Source organism: Somniosus microcephalus, chromosome 12 (genome assembly GCF_052327205.1).
Source record: "Somniosus microcephalus isolate GS21.2 chromosome 12, FLI_Smic_1.0, whole genome shotgun sequence".
Taxonomy (NCBI): Eukaryota; Metazoa; Chordata; class Chondrichthyes; order Squaliformes; family Somniosidae; genus Somniosus; species Somniosus microcephalus.
Genome location: NC_140998.1, coordinates 74646104 through 74655044, shown reverse-complemented (window position 1 = coordinate 74655044; position 8941 = coordinate 74646104). Strand labels below are relative to the sequence as shown.

Here is an 8941-nt window from a genome sequence, read left to right as displayed (position 1 = left end):
AAAAAAGAAATTAGGAGAGCGAAGAGGGGCCATGAAATAACACTGGCGAGCAAAATAAAGGAAAATCCTAAGATGTTTTATAAGTATATTAAGGGCAAGAGGATAACCAGGGAAAGGGTAGGGCCCATTAGGGACCAAAGTGGCAATCTGTGTGTAGAGCCAGATGATGTAGGCGGGGTTTTAAATGAATTTTTTGCATCTGTGTTCACTATGGAGAAAGACGATGTAGACATAGAAATCGGGCAAGGGGACTGTGATATACTTGAACATATTAGCATCGAGAGGGAGGAGGTACTAGCGGTTTTAGCAAGCTTAAAAGTGGATAAATCCCCAGGCCCGGACGAGATGTATCCCAGGCTGCTGTGTGAGGCAAAGGAGGAGATTGCAGGGGCTCTGACACAACTTTTCAGAACCTCTCTGGCCACAGGGATGTACCAGAGGACTGGAGAACAGCTAACGTAGTACCATTATTCAAGAAGGGTAGCAGGGATAAACCAGGAAATTACAGGCCAGTGAGCCTAACATCTGTGATAGGGAAATTATTGGAAAAGATTCTGAGGGACAAAATTAGTCTCCACTTGGAGAGGCAAGGATTAATCGGGGATAGTCAGCATGGCTTTGTCAAGGGTAAATCATGTCTGACCAATCTGACTGAATTTTTCGAGGGGGTGACTAGGTGTGTGGATGAAGGAAATGCTGTGGATGTGGTATACATGGACATCAGTAAGGCTTTTGACAAAGTCCCGCATAGGAGACTGGTCAAGAAGGTAAGAGCCCATGGGATCCAGGGTGCCTTGGCACGTTGGATCCTAAACTGGCTGAGTGGCAGGAGGCAGAGGGTGATGGTCGAAGGTTGCTTTTGTGACTGGAAGCCTGTGTCCAGTGGGTTACCTCAGGGATCGGTGCTGGGTCCCTTGCTGTTTGTGATCTACATAAATGATTTGGAGGAGAATGTAAAAGGTATGATCAGTAAGTTTGCAGATGACACGAAAATTGGTGGGGTGGTAAATTGTGAGGAGGAAAGCCTCAGGCTACAGGACGATATAAACGGGTTGGTCAGATGGGCGGAAAAGTGGCAAATGGAATTTAACCCTGAAAAGTGCGAGGTGATGCATTTTGGATGGACAAATAAGGCAAGGGAATACACAATGAGTGGTAGGACCCTAGGAAGTACAGAGGGTCAGAGGGACCTTGGTGTACATGTACATAGATCCCTGAAGGCAGCGGAACAGGTAGATAAGGTGGTTAAAAAGGCATATGGGATACTTGCCTTCATTAGCCGAGGCATAGAATATAAGAGCAGGGAGGTTATGATGGAGCTGTACAAAACGCTGGTGAGGCCACAGCTGGAGTACTGTGTGCAGTTCTGGTCGCCTCACTATAGGAAGGATGTGATTGCATTGGAGAGGGTGCAGAGGAGATTTACCAGGATGTTACCTGGGCTGGAGCGCCTCAGCTATGAAGAAAGACTAAACAGGCTGGGGTTGTTTTCCTTGGAGCAAAGAAGGCTGAGGGGGGACCTGATTGAGGTGTACAAAATGATGAGGGGCATAGATAGGGTAGATAAAGAGGAACTTTTCCCCTTAGTAGGGGGGTCAATAACAAGGGGGCATAGATTCAAGGTAAGGGGCAGGAAGTTTAGAGGGGATTTGAGGAGGAACTTTTTCACCCAGAGGGTGGTTGGAGTCTGGAACTCACTGCCTAAAAGGGTGGTAGAGGCAGGAACCCTCACAACATTCAAGAAGCATTTGGATGAGCACTTGAAATGCCATTGCATACAAGGCTATGGACCAAATGCTGGAAAATGGGATTAGATTGGGCAGGGCTTGATGGACGGCACAGACACGATGGGTCGAAGGGCCTCTTTCTGTGCTGTATAATTCTATGACTTCTATGGCTACAGCGAGAGAGGAGGGTGTCTGCAGACTTTTCATTCATTGCTTTTAAAGCTCCATAAGAATTTAAGTAGTGTCAGTGACAGATAATGGCCACCTTCTCCCTTCTTCCCCCTCCTGAGCTACAGCACGACACTACAGCATGGTGTTTATCTAATGGGTTGGCTGAGAGCTAATGAACTCAACTGACTGAGGCATGTAAGTTTGAGTCACAGGCAGCCTAAATAATAATAATAATAATCAACTTTATTGTCATTGTTAGTGCACAAGTGCAGTACAACGAAATGTAAGCTTGCGGCTCCCGAGAGTGTACATTTTGATTAAGACATTTAACATACATTTGGCTTGTAACATAAACATAAACATAAAGTGCATTGACAGGTGTGCAGGCTTTAGAGTTTATTAGCAGAGTTCAGTAGGATGACAGCCCTGGGAAAGAAGCTGTTCCTAAATCTGGTCGTGCGGGTGCGAATGCATCTGTAGCGTCTCCCAGATGGCAGGGGGGCGAACAAACTGTGGCTGGGGTAGGTAGGGTCTTTGATGATGGTCAATGACCTCCGTAGACAGCGTTTCTGGTAGATGTTCTCAATGGTCGGTAGCCGGGTGCCGGTAATGCGTTCGGTCACTACCTTCGCTTGAAAGTGAACTGTTCTCATGTGAGCATACAAACAAGGTCTCATTCCTAATGATAAATGTAACATAGTACTGCTGCTGTACCTTTAAAGATGCAGAAATTGAACTCGGTGCAGTACATTAAGTGTGTACAATGAGGCAATAATCACTGATCAAACTTGCTCAAGAATGAGGTAATAATCACTGACCAAACTCACTCAAGCGGAATCACAGACGTTGTGCTGCTGTGGAAGCAAGACTTATTTTAACATCAAAGAATTCTCCGATGATTAAAACTGGTAAGAGCCGACTCCAGTTCAATTCCATTTAGTTTGTCTGTTGCTCTTGCAGGAAACACGCAGGCTGCCTCTTACTTTGCCAGCTGCCATTTTTACGATTCTTGGTTAGTGTCTGTGGTGAGCCTGTACTTCCTCAGACAGGAACACATTTATTCAGCAACATTTCTAATTTCCTCTTCAACCTTTCATAAGTTTCAGTTGCCTCTGAAATTTCTGGAAGTTTATTTTATTTTAAATATTGATGATGTTTCAATTATTCTCATCAAATAAAAACTATAATCTTTAATGTCTATTACCTTTCTCTGTACTATATACATAAATCGGATTTAATGTTGCAAATCTTGATAAACATCTGTGCATGGGTGGAGCATGTTGCTACTCAATTTCCTTGTAACCAACAGAAGGGGGGAAGCAAATTTCTCAAGTGTCTACAACACTAACTGCTTTTTGTATCTTGCAGTGTATATGCAAAGATGGTGGAAGGCAACTTTGTGACAAGATCATTGATTGAATTCACACTGTTTCTAACTAGGACTAAACTTGGAGTTCCACAAGCTACTTCTTGAACACCAGATACAATTAAATAGTTGTATCCTAGCACAGAGTGTAACAGCATTGGTTAGAAAGCCACAGGAATTTGAATTCTAATTGTTAGACTTCACATTGCATCGTTTTTAGTTCTGTTTGATTCTCACACCTATGGGATCTGGGACAGGTTTACCATATTTTATTTACATTCATTTTTATATATGAGGATTAGCTTAATATTTGCACCATGTGTACAATAAATCATTTAATTTTCCCTTGTCCGACATTTTTTGTTTTTACAGAGCGTTTGTACTAAGTGCCAGTTTGGCTCAATTAGTAACACGCTTATCTCTGAACCAGATGGTTGTGAATTCAAACCCCACCACAGTACTTGAGCCCACAATCTAGGCTGACACTCCATGGTGGCACAGAGGGAGCGTTGCCTTGTTGAACATGCAGTCCTTCAGATAAAATATTAAGCTGAGGCCCTCTTTACTGGTTCAGTGCAATGAACTCTCTGAGTTTCCTGATCAACATTCCTTCCCCCATTCAAAAACAGATTAACTAGTCATAGCTGTTTATACAGAAATAGCTGTTGCATTGGCCCCGCATAAAAAGTCACTGCAATTCAAAATAATTTGTTTGACATATTTCTGGACGATGTAATAAGGTTCTATAGAAATAAATGTATTTTCCATTTTCCTTGCTATTTCACAGTGAGTTGTTAATTTGATAGAAATGGGAAATTGCCCTGTTTCAAATAATAATATATTTTCAGGTTATATATTTTTATCTAGATTGTAATGTGGACAGGGATTTTTTTTTTAAAAATGGAGGCCATGGTTGTTGTTTCTGTTAAGTGTTTTTGTCCTTTTAGCTTGCAAGCCTGTAATCAGTGAACTGCAGGTTGGTGGTGGGGGGCGCGGGTGTTAGTGGCACTAAATAAGAGGCTCTTTCAGGAGTTTTAGTGCTAGCTTTAGAGGATGATCAGTCTCTATTTGTATCAATTACTTACAGGCAGACCTTTATCAAGACAAAAATGTTTTGATCAATTCCTCAGCAATATAGGAACATAGGAACAGGAGTAGGCCATTTAGCTCCTTGAACCTGTTCTGCCATTCAATGAGATCATGGCTGATCTGTATCCTAACTCCCGGGCTTGGCTCCATATCCTTTAATACCCTTGGCTAGCAAAAATCTATCAATCTCAGATTTAAAATTATTAATTGAGCCCCAGCATCTACTGCTTTTTGTGGGAGAGAGTTCCACACTTCTACCATCCTTTGCGTAACTTTTCTCCTGAATGGCCTGGCTCTGATTTTAAGGTTATGTCCCCTTGTCCCACCAGCGGAAAAAGTTTCTCTTTATCTACCCTATCAAGTCCTTTCAAAATCCCAATACCTCAATCAAATCACCCCTTAACCTTCTATATTCCAGGGAATACAAGCCTAGTTTATGTAATCTCTCCTCATCATCTAACCCTTGGAGCCCTGTAACATTCTGGTGAATCTGCACTGCACTCCTTCCTAGCCCTCTAAATATAAAGGCTAACATTCCATCAGTCATTTTGCTTATTTTTTTGTACCTGACTATGACTACTACATATTAGTGATCTGTGATCCCTAAATCTCTTTTCACTATTTAAAAAATACTTGGATCTATCCTTTTTTGGTCCAAAATGGATGACCTCACACTTACCTGTGTTGAAATCCATCTGCCGCAGTTTTGCCCATTCACTTAGCCTATCAATGTCTTTTTGTAATTTTATGCTCCCGTCTACACTACTTACTATACCATCAATCTTTGTGTTATCGGCAAACTTGGATATATGGCTCTCAATTGTGTTATCTAAGTCATTAATAAATATAGCGAATAGTTGAGGCCGCGGCATAGATCCTTGTAGAACATCACTAGTCACTTCCTTCCAATTCGAGTACATACCCATTGTTCCTACTTGCTGTCTTCTACCATCTAACCAATCTCCTAACCAGGTCAATAATTTGCCTTCAATTCCATGAGCTTAATTTTAGCTAACAGTCTCTTATGTGGAACCTTTTCTACTGCCTTCTAGAAGTCCTTTTAAACTATATCTGCAGACATTCCCCTACCTACTACTTTAGTTACTTCCTCAAAAAAATTGAATTAGGTTTGTTAGACGTGACCTACCCTTTACAAATCCAATTTGGCTCTCTTCAATGTATGCAACTTTGCCACTGTGAGAAAGCGACAACGCCATTGGGGGTGAAATTGATCCTTGTCAGTGGCGCAAAATGGTCTGATAACAAATCGGCAGCCTGTTTTACACTGCACCCAATTTGCTTTTCCATGAAGTCAATTCACTAATAGCCTGTTTTGTGCCAATTTCCCCCCATTATCTGAAATGGCTGTTCCTTAATTGGTGTCCTATTAGGGAAGTCATTGTTCTCTAAAAATTAGCACCTGTGATATGAAAGGCTTCTTTTTAGCATAAAAGCTTTGAGATACCTTCTCTACTTTGATGAGACAGACCTCTGAGGCAGAGGTGTGTATTTAAATTAAAGAGAATAATCAAAAGACTGTTAAAAAGACTCTGAGAATTTGAAATGCTTTCTTATTTTGGTCTCAGAACATGGTTAAAAATATCAGTGACAGATAAGCACTGTACTACAATTTTATTTGCTGCTTTATTTTGCTTTGGTATAATTTAAGTCTTGCAATAATTTATGCTCCCATCTACACTACTTACTATACCACCAATCTTTATGTCTTGTCACTCCAGTGCAGTACTGAGGGAGCGCAGCACTGTCGGAAGTGCCGTCTTTCAAATGAGACATTAAACCGAGGCCCCATCTGCTCTCAGGTGCACGTAAAAGATCCCAGGGCACTATTTCGAAGAAGAGCAGCGTCGTTATCCCTGGTGTCCTGGCCAATATTTATCCCTCAATCAACATAACAAAAACAGGTTATCTGGTCATTATCACATTGCTGTTTGTGGGAGCTTGCTGTGCGCAAATTGGCTGTCGCGTTTCCTATATTACAACAGTGACTACACTCCAAAAGTACTTCATTGGCTGTAAAGCGCTTTGGGACATCCAGTAGTCATGAAAGACACTATATAAATGCCAGTATTTCTTTCTTTATAAGTTTGGTGAGTAGTTTTGCCTTAACCTATATGATTTATTAGCAAGGTGTTTTTCTGTCTATTGGAGAGATCAGGTTGTATATTGAACATTCCATATGACTTGTCGTGTACAGGAGTATTGGCAGCAATTTTAAAATTGTACACAGCCCTCACAAATAGAGATTCCCCCCACCCTGATGACCTCAGTACATACTATTATGGATATTCCTGGGTGGGGGAGGGGGATGGAAATCTGGCAGCATTCCCTCCAGAAAACGTTTGAATTTTATATTAAAATTATGACTCTGAAAATCCATGGCTGTTCTGGTGGACTCCTGCCATAAGAACTCCACTGGAATGGCTGCAAACTTCCTCATTTTTTAGTGGGGGAATTCATCACTCTTTTTACAGCGAGACAGCATCACTTTTGAAAATAATGGTTTTTGAAATCATTTTTAGTAAATAATTCCACCATTTTTGAATTCAATTAATTTTACAATCATTTTTAATAAAAGTTCCATTTTTTTTACCCAGAAATATTCAACGTTGCTGTTCAACTGGTATATTGTGACCAGAAGCAGCTAATGTTACACGTAAAAAGCACCACATATAATCTAAGGTTAATAAATTAAGTTCATACTGCTTCCAGATCCAGAGGCTGCTCCCTGCTGCTTTAAAATATCTTGGCTGTTTAGTCTTAATATTTTTACATGTTGGCAAGTACGGAGCACCATGTGGTTCTGCATGCGTGTGCGTGACTCTGTATGACACCAAGGGTGCATGTTAGCTGGCTGCTCTGTTACGCACATTTGTGTACACATGATTGGGTATTGCTGATTTTGAAACTGTGTGTCGGTTGGGGTTTTTGCCTGAAGCACAGGGACATCACCGTGTATAGTTGCACTCATGCATGTAGGTGTTAGCCGTGGCTCAGTGGTAGCGCTCTCGCCTCTGAGTCAGAAGGTTGTGGGTTGAAGTCCCACTTCAGGGACTTGAGCACATAAAGCTGGGCTGACACTTCAGTGTAATATTGAGGGAATGCTGCACTGTCAGAGGTACCGTCTTTCGGATGTCTTCCCTTTCAGGTAAAAGATCCATTGCGCTATTTCAAAGAAGAACAGGGGAGTTCTCCCTGATGTCCTGGCTAATATTTATCCCTCAACCAGCATCACTAAAAAACAGATTATCTGGTCATTTTCACATTGCTGTTTATGGGACCCTGCTATGCACAAATTTGCTGCTGCATTTTCTACATTACAACCGTGACTACTTGGGATGTCCTGAAAGGCACTATATAAATGCAAGTCTTTCTATCTTCACGCTTGCTTTTTTCCTCAGTTTTAAAATCAGCAATCCCTGATCCCATTCCATTAAAAAATTGTACAGTGCATATGCCTGCTTATGTGGACACCAGTGGTACTAGGGAGGATTGTTAACCCTGAGGGCATGCTATTCTCAGTCATAAGATTACGCTGTGGCTCACAGGAAGCATGGGCCTTGCACATGGAAGCTGTCTTTTGCCATGAGCATGAGTTAGAGTGTTGGGAGAGGAGCCCAAATTGTAATAGTGAGTTCTTCTGTGTAAATGTCACCTCTTTTTTCTGTGCAGTTTGAAAGAAACACCTAGCAGGAGGGAGCATGCTCAGGTTCATGGCCTACAGGGGGGTGTAAAAGATCCGATGACACCATTTAAGGAATAGCAAACAAATTATGTGCGTGTCCTGGCCAACATTTCTCCATCAATCTACACAACCAAAATAAAACAGATTAACTGGTTATTCATCTCATTTGCTTTTTGTGGAACCTTGCTGTGCACATATTGGAAAAGAAAAAAGAAAACTTGCATTTATATAGCGCCTTTCAAGACCTCAGGACGTCCCAAAGTAGTTTGCAGCCAATGTAGTCATTGTTGGAAATATGACAGCCAATTTGTGCACAGCAAGCTCCCATAAGCAGCAATGTGTTAATAAATCAGATAATCTATTTTTGTGATGTTGATTGAGGGATGAATATTGGCTAGGACACCAGAGATAACTCCCCTGCTCTTCAAGAGAACAGACGGGGCCTCTGTTTAATGTCTTATTTGAAAGACGACACCTCCAACAGGGCAGCACTCCTTCAGTACTGCACTGGAGTGTCAGCCTAGATTTTTGTGCTCAAGTCTCTGGAGTGGGACTTGAACCCACAACCTTCTGACTCAGAGGCGAGGGTGCTACCCACTGAGCCACAGCTGAGACTTATTGGCTGACGCGTTTGCCTACGTAACAAGTGACTGCACTGTAAAGATAGTTCATTGATGGTCAAGAACCATACATTGGCCTAGAAATTGGATCCCATTAGAATTGGGATGCGATTCTGCTGCTGGTGCTAATGAGGTCAGCGGCAGCACCACGGCAAATTGGTCATCCAGCCTCATTTGTATGGTACGATCAGCCTGCCCACCCCCCCCGCCACCCTGCTATCTTCTAACAGGCCCATCTGCTGTTTGTCCTGGTTGTTGAGGCTGT

General features: G+C 42.0%; 1 long non-coding RNA gene across 1 annotated transcript in view; it reads left to right on the top strand.

Moving 5' to 3' along the window:
* The first annotated feature begins 2600 nt into the window (after positions 1 to 2600).
* Positions 2601 to 8941, top strand: part of LOC147109312 (uncharacterized) — a 50501-nt gene continuing 44160 nt past the window's right edge. Inside the window, exon 1 of the long non-coding RNA XR_015080229.1 lies at positions 2601 to 2806. This is a non-coding gene — a long non-coding RNA (uncharacterized LOC147109312). The remainder of the gene's footprint in view (positions 2807 to 8941) is intronic.